This window comes from Phasianus colchicus, chromosome 6 (genome assembly GCF_987193195.1).
Source record: "Phasianus colchicus chromosome 6, bPhaCol1.hap1.1, whole genome shotgun sequence".
Taxonomy (NCBI): Eukaryota; Metazoa; Chordata; class Aves; order Galliformes; family Phasianidae; genus Phasianus; species Phasianus colchicus.
In genome coordinates, this window is record NC_143441.1 from 3065175 (window position 1) to 3079208 (window position 14034).

Genomic DNA, 14034 nt, shown 5'->3' on the forward strand with positions numbered 1-14034 from the left:
CATAGGCTTGCATTTGTAAAGCTCGCAGCATCCTGAGGCTGGCCCAGCTGCAAGGATGGATCCCGTGCCCTGCACCATGTACAAGAGTGAGCTGCATGCAGAGACCAGGGGAGCAGGGCCGCTCACATTCCTTCCTACCACAGGGGTCCATGGCTGCCACATGCAGGACATGGGATGTTTTTCTCTTTACACACTTGGAAAAGAGGCCAGATCTCTTCCTTCCCTTCAGAAAAAGGGCCTGTTTTGATCTTTTCCTACCTGGGACATAGGAAGAGCTTCTGCTGCTCATCTGCCTCTGCATTTCAATCTACGCTGTTTGAAACTGGGGATCTGGAGAAGCTACAGCTTCATATTGTTACTGCAAGTCTAAACACATTTTGAAAAGATAGCAGACCAAGTACAGGGCCATTTTTTGAAGTCTTTATTCATCTTTTCTGGCTGAAAGAAGCTTCCTCACTGATGTCTCCCAGACTTAGGCAGTAAAATGGCAACTGAATAAGGGCTGTAGAATATGGCCCACTGATCTTCACCCTGGCAGAAAGAGCAGAACACAGCAATCAATCACAGTTTGATACCCGGGCTTATAAAAAGCTTACTGGAATACTGCGTGTAAATGTATAATGCATCTGTGATTCTGAAGCCAACACATTTTCTCCCTGCTCTATGGAAATTGCCTTGGTTAGACCATAAGGTTACGCTGCTCTTTGTGTGGTATAAAGAATATCAATACTAAAAGAATTTATGTATTATCCAAGAAATTCTTAATAAAGTGCGTGTTCTCTTGCTATTGCTTCTGTTCTTTATGAGCAGATATAAGGAGTGATAAAATTTCATCTAAGATCATACACCAAAGGCAGATTGCTAACTCTAACTTCCTTGCATAGGCTGAGCTCTGGAAGAAGGAGCTTTTAATGGTTTGATATAGTGAGTGATGTTAGCCTGCTCAGATATCTGGGCTCAGCACACCCTCTTACACCCCAAATGGCAGAATAAATTAATCATGCTTCAGCCTGCTACATGGTATTCGGGGGGCATAACTATAAATTAAGCTTTTCTCTACTCCAGAACAATTCCTCCTCCATAATGCTGATAAGTACTACCTTTTCCAAGCTCTGTGGAGATAAGTAAACCCCGTTCGCCGTCTTACTGCACACAGACTTTGGAGGTCTGCCTTGATGGGTGGAGGTTTTCTGCATATTTTGAACTGCTTGTGCTTCTCTTCCCTTCCATGTATGGAGATGGCAGGTAGAAGCTCGCAGCTTTGTGGTTGGAGCAGAAGACAGTGGAGATTGTTTTGCAGTGCTGCATTACCCTTTCCTATACAAACAAAGTTCACTCTAATAGGCTCCAGAGTGTCTGAGGAATGATGTTATTATTGCAGTTATCACTTCTGAGCATTTGGTAGGTTTTTCAGCTGCACTAAGTGGAGGAATCCTATGTTCTTTGGGATTCTTCAGGAAGTAAGCATAGAAGACAAGGAATGGGCTTGTTTTCCTTGTGGTAGTCTATACTGTTGAGGCTTCATGAATAGGGTTCTATTATGTTATCATAGTAGGAATACTGTATGGGGCACTTTTATCAGGCAGAGGTAAAGAGGGCAGATGCAAAAAAGTCAGAGTCGAGGTCATGGGCTGCCAGGAAAGAGGCACAGATGGAAGAAAGCTCTGCTCAGGAAGTCAGAGCCCAGGTGGGATTGGTCTGAGTGCCTGCACCTATCCTCTTCCAGTGAATTCCTTGCAGTCAGCAAGATGAAACAGCCCTGGATTTCCAAAGACTGATTGATCTACCTTGTTTTAGTCACCTGTTCCAGCAGGGGTAAATCACAGCTGTCAAGACTGTCGAGATGAGAAGTCCAAACTGAGGGATGAGCTTTTAGCTTCTTTAAGTGGAGTAAACATGAACGCTGCTCCTAAGTATGAGTGAAGAAGCTCTTCAGAACACTGATCTGCACTGACCAACTGTTATCTACATATACATGTTTAGAGGAAGGAAACAATATCATGGGTATAAATTCTACACAAAGCTCTTGTCTGTTTACCAGCATTGTTTCTCTAGTTTCGTGTGTTCCACACATTAGCTGATCTTATTTAAGCCTGGGCCACGGTGTGGGTAGTCATGAAGTTGTATATGGTGAGAGATAAGTAGAGTTCTCTCATCTAGTGATGATATGAATCTTATTTATATGTATATGCTTTCTGCATATAAATTTCTTCTGTTTCATCTACAGAAATGAAAAGTACCCATCAACCTTCTTAAATTCACTCGTACAGTGTCCTCAGACTTTCAATTCTTCACTCAAGCATTCCACTACATCATATGGCTTTTCATGAGTACTTATTTATCTCTGTTCAAAATCAAGATCCCAGAACCGTGTGAGCACTGGCTACCATTCTGCCTTTGCTGCATCTTCCCTGCCTATGAAGCCATGTAGTAAAACTTCTTAGCCTACCAGTTTCTATTTTTACAGCATTCTCTTCACCAAGGAATCTCTGCCATACTGAATAACCAAAATGAACTAAAGAGATTTAAGTTGTATTTTGGTTTCATTTTAGTTTTTAAGCACATATCATAAAGATGAGACACAAATTTATTGGTTGCAAACACCATGATGGTATCTTTACTGTGATTATGTACCAAGCAGTACTGTACACAGCATATCCAGAAAGCCATATTTAAATGAAAGTAGTTTAGATCCCGTTTATGCTCATACTAGCTAGTATTTTGAAAAGGGGAAAACAGCTGGGTGCCAAATATAAGTAGGTTGCTCTGAAAGTAATGCCTCCTATATATTTCCAAGAAAACTACAACAGATACAAAGAGCACAATAATGCTATTTGATAGAGCAAATTCTCATCTACTAAACACTTTTTTTTCAACATAATCACCATTAACTACACATTTTTGCCAGAGATGAGCAAGAGCCTGCATGCTGCACTCGTAAAGATCTGCACATCTGGAACACGGCGTGTCTTTCACATTGCTGTCACTGCTTCTGCACGCCTCACCGTGCTCACATCTTTGGTCCCCATAAACCTTCAGCAAGGGTTGATGAATGTCAATGGGTGCAACTGCTTCTGCAAAGAGGAATACAGTTACACCCCTTTGCTTCATACCACTTTCATGTCAGATGCCATTTTGCCAGTTGGTGCTTCTGCTGCTGGTCGTCACATGGCAACAACATGCAATGGAATTCTGACAGGAAGGTCCAGCTTCTACTGCCATACCACCAACATCCACCTCTGACACTGTGGGCCAACATAATAAAATAGGAGGCGTTACTTTTAGAGCAGCTCTCAACTCTAGTAGTAATTGAAAGGAAGATATAAGGACAGAAATAATTTGAGAGAATAAGATGATAAATAAAGAAAAAGAAATCACCCACCCACACCGTGGCTATATCTTCTGAAAGGAAAAAAATTAAAGCTTGCAGTGAACACAGAGTGGACATCTGCACAGAGTGCATTTATACCATTTGTCATTCTTCCTTTAGATTCTGCAGAACTGTTTTGCTCGCTTTGCACTAAATGAGTGCAAAATGAATTTGTGAAGCACGTGTTTTTTTTTCTAGTTTGTCGTATTCTTGATAACTTATTTTTTCATTTTGAGATATTCTGCAAGCTTGTTTTTTCTCTTCATTTGTGGTCTTTACTTGAAATGATTTTGATAATCATAAAACCATTGTTGGTCTTCATTGTAACAATTTTTTAGTGCCTTTGAAAGAGCACTGATCTTACTGTGCTGGTACAGATCTTGAAGTGGTACTTCTGTAATTCTTGTGATTTTTTTCAAAACCTGTGTTTGGTCTTGTCTCACTGGCCTGAAAGGCAGGACTATATATTATAGCACATCTTACATTGTTTTCTTTGTCTGGTGTTTCCTTGGTTGGCCAATTGCTGGGATGTGTCAGTACCAATAACAAGTTAGCACCAGCCTGAAATGTTTATTCAAGGAAAATTTCACAGACTTTTTGTTTGCTTGAGCACTGCAGGACTGAAACCTTTTAGGTTCAAGCAAAATAACACAAAGCTCTTCCAATCTATTAGGTATTTTTTAGATTAACTTGCCAACAGTTGACAAATTGGAGACAAGTTGACAAAGTATCATAATTTCGTAAAGAAAACGCTGCTCTCCTGCTCCTTATTTTCCAAATAACCTCTTTAGGGAGAAGTCCTGCAAAAATACCAAACATTAATATTTACTTTAAATGTAAATTCAAAAGAATTAGCTACATTCCTTATGCCTATCCAAGGCTATGGCAAAAATTCCACTAACCTCAGTGCTGTGGAATGAAAGCTGAGAACATTACTACTGACTTGAGAGACAAGATACGTATTTGACACAAAAGGTAAAGATGACTGCTAAGTCAAAATATGGTATCTGCTTTCATTTAAGACTTGAAAACTACTATAAAGTTTATTACCTGGCAGCGTGCTTGGCTTCAGAATGCTAGTGATAGGGTTGACTGTTCACAGGAGCATTGGTGCTGAAGGCAGCTGGTTTTGCACCACAGGATTCATATACAAACTTCTACAAAGCACTTCTGTGACTTTGCATGGTGCAAGGTGGGAAAATCATAGCCTCCTCTTCCCAAAATCCCTGCATGCTTTCTTGTGCGCCTTTGCTCGCTCGATCTAGGTAGAAACAAAGCTAACTCATCGTAGTATTGAAAACTGTCTTCTGAGTCTTTCAGTTCTGGGCCTGAAATAATAAGACAGGAAGATCAATGTTAGTGTATTTTACAGTCTTTTTTTTTTTTAATATTTTTTTGCCTAAGAAATTGTAAAAAGTAACATCAAAGAACTGATTATGAGGATATTTTCCAAAGGGGGCCGTGCTTCAGGATCAGAACAGCCAGTTCCTCCCAGCTTCTTATGACTGCTTTTTTTTTGCAGGCAAGGAAAATGGAGGGCTCAAACAATCTGATGCAAATTACATGCAAGGAAAAATAACTATAGGAAAAATTAGAGGCTATGAAAGCATTTATGCATGCATAACTATGCATGCATATTTAATCACGTGACTTTTGTCATCTGCAGTCATTGAGAGCTTTATGCAGCCACGTATCACAGCGGTGACAACGTGACCTGCCATGAGTACTTCACCATCCCTCCGTGGAATACAGATATGCTGACTGCAGCTGAAGAGAAAATACCTAACCTGGTATAAATCCTGACTGTTCAAACTTGTTAGCATTTCATGATGAACTAATTTTCTACCGACAGAATAACTTTATGTTGAAGTTGCATAGCATTTTTCATCCATTACTAGAAGCTGTGAAGCTAGATTTACTGTATTTCTGGGCCATAGCCTGATTTGGGACATGATACCAGAGGTCATGGTGGGAATAAATTCACTGTCAGTCCTTCCAAATTGTCATCTGGTGCGATATAGGCATTTTATTTGATCCATTTGGTGGGTGTACAGTTCAGTGCCCCATTAACAATAGCACTAAGCCATCAACTGGTACAGAGAGATAGATATGAGACTGGGAGATTAAGAGAGGTAGATATAGATAGATCACATGAGGTCTTGGTGGAAGAGAAATTCAATGCCTCAGATTCACTAATCTCAGATGTCTCCTATCCAGATATCATCAAATGTGTTGCACGGTATCTTCCTGCAAGGACAACTGTCCACTGGGAATTTAAGATTAAGACCAGTAAACTGGCTTGGGTACTGATGAGATTTGAGTTTGCACCCAGGTGGCCACGAAGGATAAACAAGCAGCTCTCAGGGATGCATGTGGAATTCTGAATGCATGTGGAAAGCCATCTAATGGGCAGATGCTATTTTCATACTTTGCCTGGGACAAGTGGGGATACTTCAACGGTAGTGAAGCATTAAGACCTTATGAAAGAGATATTAAAAAAATAGTAAGTGGTCTCAGCATAGTTACGTATAGCTAAAATGAAATGACTTAGATGCTCTGTTTTTCCTGTTGCAATTTTTAAAAAGCAGATAAATACCTTGTATATGCATTTGAACTATGAAAATGGGCAAACCCCAGCTACTACAGTAATTATTTAAGAGGCTGATGAAAAATCTGAAGGCTGCAAGCTTTCCAAGGTATTTGAGAATACTTTAAAATACGGGCTAGTAGATTTAAGGCTTATGGGAAAAAAATCTAGTCATTTCCTAGGGGAGTGTCTGAATGCCATGTTTTACCTCAAAATGCGTATTTCCAATTCACTGCATCAACAATTGGGGAAAAAAAAAAAGAAAAAAAAAAAGACATTTTGACAGATCCTTTGTGTTTGTGATATTTCCCACCCATGACTGACACAGCTATACTAGGCAATGTTGGAGTAGGACTGGATATGCTAGGAAAACTGTCTTTTTTTTTTTCTCATACAGATTATTTCATTCAAGGAATGGTTTAAATTCTGCCAGGAGAAGAGTCTATAAACTCCATCTCCTGCAGAAGGACTTGCAAAATGCTGCTAAATTCTTTCATGTATAGTCCAGCCACTCAGTCTGGAGAGAAGTTGAAATAGTTCCCATGAGAGAGGTTGAAAGTATCCAAGATTATTTAGAGGGGATATTAATGATGATTTATCTAATTATAACAATATCAGCATCATTAGCAATTTCTTTTCTTATTATAATGTGGTAAAAAGGAGATAAACAAACTATTTATGCTTGTTCTGTGTGGGTTTTTATGATTTTGGTGTCTTTACTGGAAGCAGATTGTTAGACAGACTTTGTTTTTCCCTGTGTGCTTCTTCTCTGATAATTTTCACGTACGTGTGCTTTTAAATAGCAAACAAGGGAAACTCCCTGTGCCTCTTTCTTGGATATATTTATGGTCACAGACTGAAAGAGCACAATAAAAAAAAAGTTTGCGTTTCTTGGAAGAAGAAGAAAACATTCTTCTTATGAAACTGACGTTCGTAATAACAAAGTGCTTTAATGCAACTATATATTAAAATCAGAGAGGGTAGGAGTATATTGAACTGAAGTTTGTGCTTAAGAGCTGATGGGCTCAGGCTTTCTCTGCAGCCAGCCCACAAGAACAGAAGATCCTGCAGGAACGAATGCTCGTCTGGTCCATGTGTAAGCCTCAGCTTTCCATTAGGAATCACAGCAAAGTTAGTAAGAATAAATAGAAAGGATATCCTTACATATTTAAGATTGAAGGAGAGAAAAAAAATCACTGGGCCTTGATCCATTAATTTTATTGCAAGGCATTCAAAGCTGGTGATAGCTAGGGTATAAACAGCTGGCTAGATTATCTAGATTAAACAAGCAGAGGAAGAGGATGGTGGATAAGAGATGATCTTCTGCAGTAGAGAGATAATCCTCATCACTAGAGATCAGTCTTTCTTCCACTGAAATCTAGCAGGATCCCTGAAGTTAATAGAAAAAGCAGACAGACACAGAGTTTGCTCACTAAGGATCACGGGAAATAATTTTGTATGTTGTAGCCTGTGAATGGCTATAGAGAGAAACCTTGGAAAATTCACTCTTGAATGACGATTACTATACTGAAAAATCCAGATATTTCTTAATAATTTTCCATTTTTTTTTTTCAATGCCAGTAATAATGATTAAAAAAAAAAAAAAACAAATAATGAAGTGAATTTAAAGCAAAACAAACAATTATGCTGAAAACTGGCATGTGTCAGTAAAAGAATTTTTGAAAACAATAGTCAAATTCATAGGATCAGTTTAATCTTAGAATGTAATTGAAATACAATGAATTACAAGTAAGAAAAAAAAAACAACCAAAAACTTCCCTGACTAATAATTCCCTGGCTAATTATATTTATGTAAGTTAGAAGTGTGTTCCACAACATGATGATGTTACAGTATTTTGTTATTAGCCTAGAAAGGTAAAAGGTTTCAGCCACACTGTGAGAAAAATCATGGTGTTGGTTCCAGAGTTTTATTTTAAAGTTCAATAGTCCATCTCCCAGTTTTCTTTCAAGAGTATAACAAACACTATACTGCCAAAGAGATTTGATTCCTGCTGAAGACCTGAATTAGATCAAATTCTCTTAGTCTGCAGTGGTACATAATACAACTCAAAGCCAGGAGATTCCAATGAAGAACTAATTCTTCATTGGAAAAAAACTGGTTCTTTCCCTACTTAAGAGCAATCTACCCATTTATCTTTCTTACATTTCCCTGTTTGTACTACACTTAGGGTTTTTGCCTTGAACATTATATCCCTCCCAAATTCTCTGATCTCCAAATACAAGCTGTACATCTCACCTTTGGTCATGCACCCTTCTCTATGTCCCCAGCTGCTCCTCCTGTAGATTTTGAGGATTTCCTCATGCTAGCACCTCATACCCCTATTTTCCTTCCACCAGCTATCTCTTGAGACCTCCCTGCTATACTGGACAGTCCTGCAACAAACACATTGCATGGGTGGGAGTGAGAGGTGCTGGTCAAGTTCTCTTGTAATGGCTACTGCTCCATGGATATTGCAAAAATGACCAGAAGTTGATGCTATTTCTCCATATCCTAGCACATCACTTGTGCTTCCTGAGGTTGCCTGGTAAGACTGTGGTAAAACACAGCAGATGTGTCAGCCATTTCACAGAATTTATCCCAACGAGGGGATTTTCTTGTTGGCAAAACCATGTCATGATAGCTTTGTCTGCTAGGGGGTGACACTTGACTGGATAACCAGCAACAGCAGGCTGGGTGCCCGGCTGCCCATAAGGACATGGGTGCCGATGCTCCAAATGATGTTTGTGTGGTGAAGTGGGGAACCAAAAGGATAAAAGGTTCCAGCAGTGCTGGAGACGGCAATCTGCAGAAGCTGAGTACTCACTGCCATTGGAGAGGAAGTGGAGTGTGGTGCAACTCGGGGTGCTGAGAAGCTCGATTCTTGGTGTGACTTAGTATCAGGTCTTCTGCATTGAAGCTCCTGTCAGCAGTACATGATTGTGCTTTCCTTCAACAATCAAAAAAGCAAAAGGGGAATACAAGTGCAGAGCCTGGAGGCCTATATTTTTCAAGGCACGGGCAGAGAAGAAGTGGGGACGTAAGGCAGGGTGCAGAAATGCAGAAGGATTGTAGGTGACGCTGGTTTGAGCAGAAATGCCCTGTGGCTGTGGTATCTTCTGTCAGAGAGATGGGTTTTGGCACTGACTAGCAGGTCTCCTGCATGAGGCAATTCCTCTTTGCAAGGATACATCATAGACAAGTCTCACAGTTTAGGTTCTCTTGGAGGGGCAATCTAGATGTGTGGATAAGTCAATACGTTTTATTAATAATACTTTTTGTCTTTGCTTCTCTTTAAAGTTTGATTCCTCTGAAGCAGACATGAAAGGTTTTAAGAAAGGCAACTCTCTCCACAGAGCTGCCCATTTTCATTTTGTGTAGCTGAAGGGTCTTGGATGCTCTGAGCTTCTGTTATGTGCCTCATTGTCAAGGTGTTGAAACATTTACAATACGTTTCAAATGGCAAATGTCACCTCTTCCTTCATTTCTTATTTCCTGCTTGGTCTGACCATTCAGACAGGCACAAGCAGAAAACTTGTTTGTTTTCTCTGTGCTTTTCTTCTCTCAAGACTTTTGCTGCTCAGGAATACATCACAAATCTTTCTGTTCTTTTTTTTTTTTTTAATTTTATTTTCCACAAGCAGAGCTCAAAGCATCATTAACTGCTCTTTAGGTTTTAAAATGTCTTGACTGTCTTAATTTTAATGGGAGTTGAGGGTTTTATTAAAATCAGAAACCCATGCCTTGAACTGAGCTAGTGTGAATCAGATTTTTTTTAAAAAGGACGAAATATACTTTTACGGCATAAGAAGATAAGATTTCAAAAATCCCAGGAAACAGCAGTTCTTTTTTTTTTTTTGAAAGCCTAAGAGTCCTACCAATCCAAACGGCCACCCTCAACTTAACATGATGCCCATCTGAACATTCGTTCTACCTACTGTCAAAATTAACATCTGAAGATTGTTAATTCCGAATGATAAATGGTTAGATAAACAGATTTTTCCCCATTAATTTGTTTCTGTTATATGTAACACTTTTTACATAGGTTAATTTCTCCTGTTATTTTTGAAGGCTATTATCCAAACTGGAAAAAAATTGTGAGGGGAAAAATGCAAAAAATATGAAGGAATTGGCAACACATAGAAAAAAAAAAAAAAGGGATCTAAAACTTGAAAGAACCATATAACTCTTAAAGTGATCCAGAAGTTTACCTAAAGATGCTGAGCCCTCCCCTCCTGTCCTGTTTATATGGCTATATCTAGGCCAAAACAGTGCAACATCACTATCATCATTCTTTCACAAGGCAGCTCACATTTTCCCAGGAATCAAAAAGGAAGTCACATAGGATGAAAAAGGTGGAAAAACATAAGCTTTTAATGTCTTTCTTCAGATATGGTTGTGGCACATGCCTCTTCCCGTGTAGCCCTGAGCCTGTCAGCAGTATGGGTTGAGCAACCCTGCGCTGCTCATTTGGGGCAGGGACAGGTTTGCCCATTGGCATGCTGTGAAATCGCTGGCTCCCAGACTGCGGCCCTCTCTGCTGCAAGCCAGCACCTGCCTGGATCTCCCCGGTGTGCCCAAGAGTTTGGCAGGTCAGACATCGTGTACCTGGCTGTGAGAGCATCTAAGTGCTGTGTGTCTGTCCCAAAAGTCAGGAGTACATCTGGCACTGAGGAACACCGGTGCACAAATGTGCCCAGCACGGCCTGTGCAATCCGGGCATCTGTAAATTATAGGCTCTTCTCCAAAGCTGTCCTTCTGCAGAGATTTCCAGGTGGAAAAAAAAAAAAAATACAAACCACTGAGGAAACTCAGAGATCCGGTGGCGTTGATAAGATTGCCTTCTCTCAGCTTCTAAAAAAGCTGTGAACTGAGGTGCCCCAAACCTCAACTACAGCTTTTGTTTTGTAATAGGATGCAGAGCGTTTTCAATGGCAATATTAAGGAAAGCTTTATCAAATGCGTGGTGTCAAAGGCTGGTTGTTCATTTTCAGATAGCGAGCAGGCCTGTCTTCAAGTACCATTGATTTTTGTGGAACCTGTCAACTGCTTGGGGCAGCCTGAGCTTTTGGTACCTTGTTGAATCATCGACATTGGTAACAAATCTTTACTTGTCTCTGTTGTAAGCCGGGTTATGAAAAAGGTGTATATGAAGTATTTGACACTGTGATGGCAACAACTTAAAAACACACACTTTTCCTGAGAGCCAGACCTGCCTTTAGACTCGATGGAAACTGGCTGCAATAATGCTCATACACGTTTTTTCAGGCTTCTCTCGTCAGGAGAGAGATCTGCATTACTGGAAGAAGTAAAGAAGGCTTCTTGTCGAGATGCAGGGTTTCCTGCAAGATACAGGCAGTAAGTTCTGTGCTCTTCGGGCTACCTGTTGCTGCTGTTTGTGAACTATTCTGTGCGCGGGAGGCAGGGACGGGGCAGAGCGGGACAACGAGGAGCTGGGGGGTGCAGAGAGGCACCTTCACCTCTGCCGTGGGCTCACGGTTTGTCTTCGGAGCGCTCTTTTATGGAGTGCAGCGACTTCGGCGAAACTTTCCCGCAAGTCTGTCGCTCGGGGCAGCCCGAGGTGCCGGGGTGAAAGTGAATCCCGCACACGGGGAAACCCCGCTCAGGGGGCGCGTTTCCTCCAGAAAGCCCCGGTTTTGGGCCACGGGGAAGGAGGCCGTCCGGCTGGCGACGAAGGACGGCCCGAAGGATGGAACGGGAGAGGAGGAGGAGGAGGAGAGAGGCGAGGGGAGCGATCGGCGCGGAGGGGCCGGCCGGGGGGGGCCCGCCGCCGCCTGCCGGCTGTGGGCGGGCCGTCGCCGCCTTCGGGCCGCCGCCGGGGCGGGCCGGGCCGGGCCGGGGGATGGCGGGGGGAGGAGGAGGAGGAGAAGGAAGGGGGGAGCGGGGGTGTCATGCCGAGAGCGCGCCTCGCAGCCCGGCAGGCCGCGGCCCGACCCGCAGCCCCGGGCGCAGCCCGCAGCCCGCCGTCAGCGCCCCGCCATCCGCTCCCCGGCCGGAGCGAGTCCGGCCCGAGGGACGGGGAGGGCAGAGCCCGCCGGCTGCGAGGGGAGGGAGGGCGAAAGTTCGGCGGAGGGAGCGGGGATCGTTAGGAGGTATCCCCAGAGAGCCTTGCCCCGCTCCGGGCCGGAGGGCAGCGCGCGGCGGAGGGGCGGCGGGCGCGGCGAGGCACCGCGCGAGTCGGGGAGCGGCGGGACGGACAACTTTTCCGACACGTGAGTACCGCGCGCCGCGCCTCCAGGTCCTTCCCGGCTGCCGGGCGCGGGACGGAGCGGGAGGTCGTCCCGGAACGCCGGGCGCGGGGCGGCGGGGGCCGCTCGTCTCTTTCTCCTTCCCTCCTTTCGCCCCGCTCTTCTCGTCGAACCAAATCAGAAATGTCAGTCGGTGCGAGTGAGTCAGAAGGGATCGGGTTACAAGACCGCCGCGGCCGATGTCGGATCGGCGCGCACGCACGGGCAGGGCAGGACGGGACCGCGGCGCGCCGCCCCGGCTCGGCTCGCGGCGTGCCCCGCCGGCCCTGCGTGGGGAGCGCGGCCCGCTCGGGCTTGGCGGCGGCAGGTACGTACCGGCGGGGCGAGAAGTTCTTTGTTCGCGGCCGCTCCGTCCCGCGCTCGGAGCACCGGGCTGGCCGGAGCCGCCGCCGACCCCAACATGGCCCCGATTCGGATTGCGGGCGTTCCCCGGCTCGGAGGAGGCCGGCCGCAAACTTTGCGGGGGAGCGGCGCGGAAGGCGCTGTCAGGCGGGAGGGGCGGGCGGCCGCCGTTCGCTGCGGGGCAGGGAAAGTTGCGTGCCGGCCGGGCGGCGGCGTAAAGCCTTTGTGTGAGGGGGAGCGCGGGGCCGCGCCGCCGTTCTCGGTTTGGCCGGGCCGGGGGAGCCGCGGGACCGAGAACCGAGAACGGCGGCGCGGCCCCGCAGCACGTGGCGCCCACTCCCAAAGCACCGCGCCGCCTGAAAAGATAGAAAGAACCCCCTCCCCCTCCCCCCGCCACCCCGATCTGTTCTTACTACTACTACTACTATTTTCTTTTCAACCCCTTTTGAACGCGATCCTCCGGTGCCCGTGGCCTCCTGCCAGTCTGAGTGCGAATATATATATATACACATATATATATGCGTTTTCCAGCTCGAGTTCGCGCTGACGGACCGTGCGGATGGCAGCGCCCGTAGCCGCAGGTAGGCGAGCTGCCCTGCCCCGCACGAAGGTCCCGCCGCGAGCGCTGCCCTCCCCACCTGACTCCCAGAGCTCAATAAACCTCCTTTGTAAGCCTCAGCCTGCAGACTTGGTGTCTTTTGTGCGTCCTCCAGAAGCGGGATTTCTCCGAGACCTTTGAGACAACGTGGCTAGTTGAATGAACGCGTTTGTGAAAGGGCGCTCTGCCTCCGAGCGGGGTGTGAGGACCTGTTTTGGAGGCATTTTCAGGCAGCTGAACGACGGGAAATCGCCAAGTGGTGCTGCGAGGTTGTTTTGAATGGAGTGATTACGGATTGAAATCTGCCAGAACTGGCCTGAAGTAGTTTGAGTATTTGTGCGTTTGCTTTGTAATTTGGGAAGGTGCCTCACTGATTGATTCCCATAATTATTTCATTTAGGCTCTTTATTAAAAATTAATAGTGATCTGACACTTTCTTAATTACATGTGTCACCGTTATTTTGAAGGAAGACAAATGCTGTGTTTCAAAAGTGAAGTAGCCTTAACGTGTAGGGATTGCCGTGACCGCAGCGCAGTATTTCAGAGGAAACGTATATTCAGAGTAGTAGTGAATGAGCGTAGCAATGTAAACTGTAAGCAGCCTCCTGAGAGCTTGTTTATATAATGAAGCTTTGGGTTTAACGAGCTCCTGTGTAAATACTTTTCAGTTTGGTGTATAGCCCAATTTTAAAATAGTAACTGTGAGAAAAGGCTACGGTGAGGGGGAGGATTATTTCTTTTAAAAGCAGGATTATGTGATTCTGAATGAGTAAGAAGTATGCTCCCTTAGCGTATGTATATTCTTTCTCTGTTAGGAAGTGGAAGTAAAATTATGGCTTAAGGTGCTCTAATGTCTGCACAGTTGCGTTC

General features: G+C 44.4%; 1 protein-coding gene and 1 long non-coding RNA gene across 9 annotated transcripts in view; one reads left to right on the plus strand and one right to left on the minus strand.

Annotated features, from left to right (window-relative positions):
• Positions 1–411: 411 nt before the first annotated feature.
• Positions 412–12683, minus strand: LOC116232785 (uncharacterized). Of its 6 annotated transcripts, none has more exons than XR_016467589.1 (6): positions 12540–12683; positions 4421–4698; positions 3114–3245; positions 1802–1909; positions 1101–1259; positions 412–531 (listed from the first exon to the last, which is right to left on the minus strand). It is a non-coding gene; the product is annotated as an uncharacterized LOC116232785 (long non-coding RNA). The 6 variants fall into 6 exon arrangements; XR_016467588.1 differs by having other exon boundaries at positions 1101–1317; XR_016467590.1 differs by lacking the exon at positions 3114–3245 and having other exon boundaries at positions 1101–1317.
• The window catches only part of GLI3 (GLI family zinc finger 3), a 205279-nt gene continuing 203103 nt past the window's right edge, over positions 11859–14034 (plus strand). For 2 of the 3 annotated variants that reach the window (XM_031599386.2, XM_031599387.2), the window contains exon 1: positions 11860–12188. The gene's annotated coding sequence lies outside the window, so the exon portion shown is untranslated. Of the gene's footprint in view, positions 12532–14034 lie in introns of all 3 variants that reach the window. The other variant, XM_090142200.1, reaches the window with a different exon arrangement.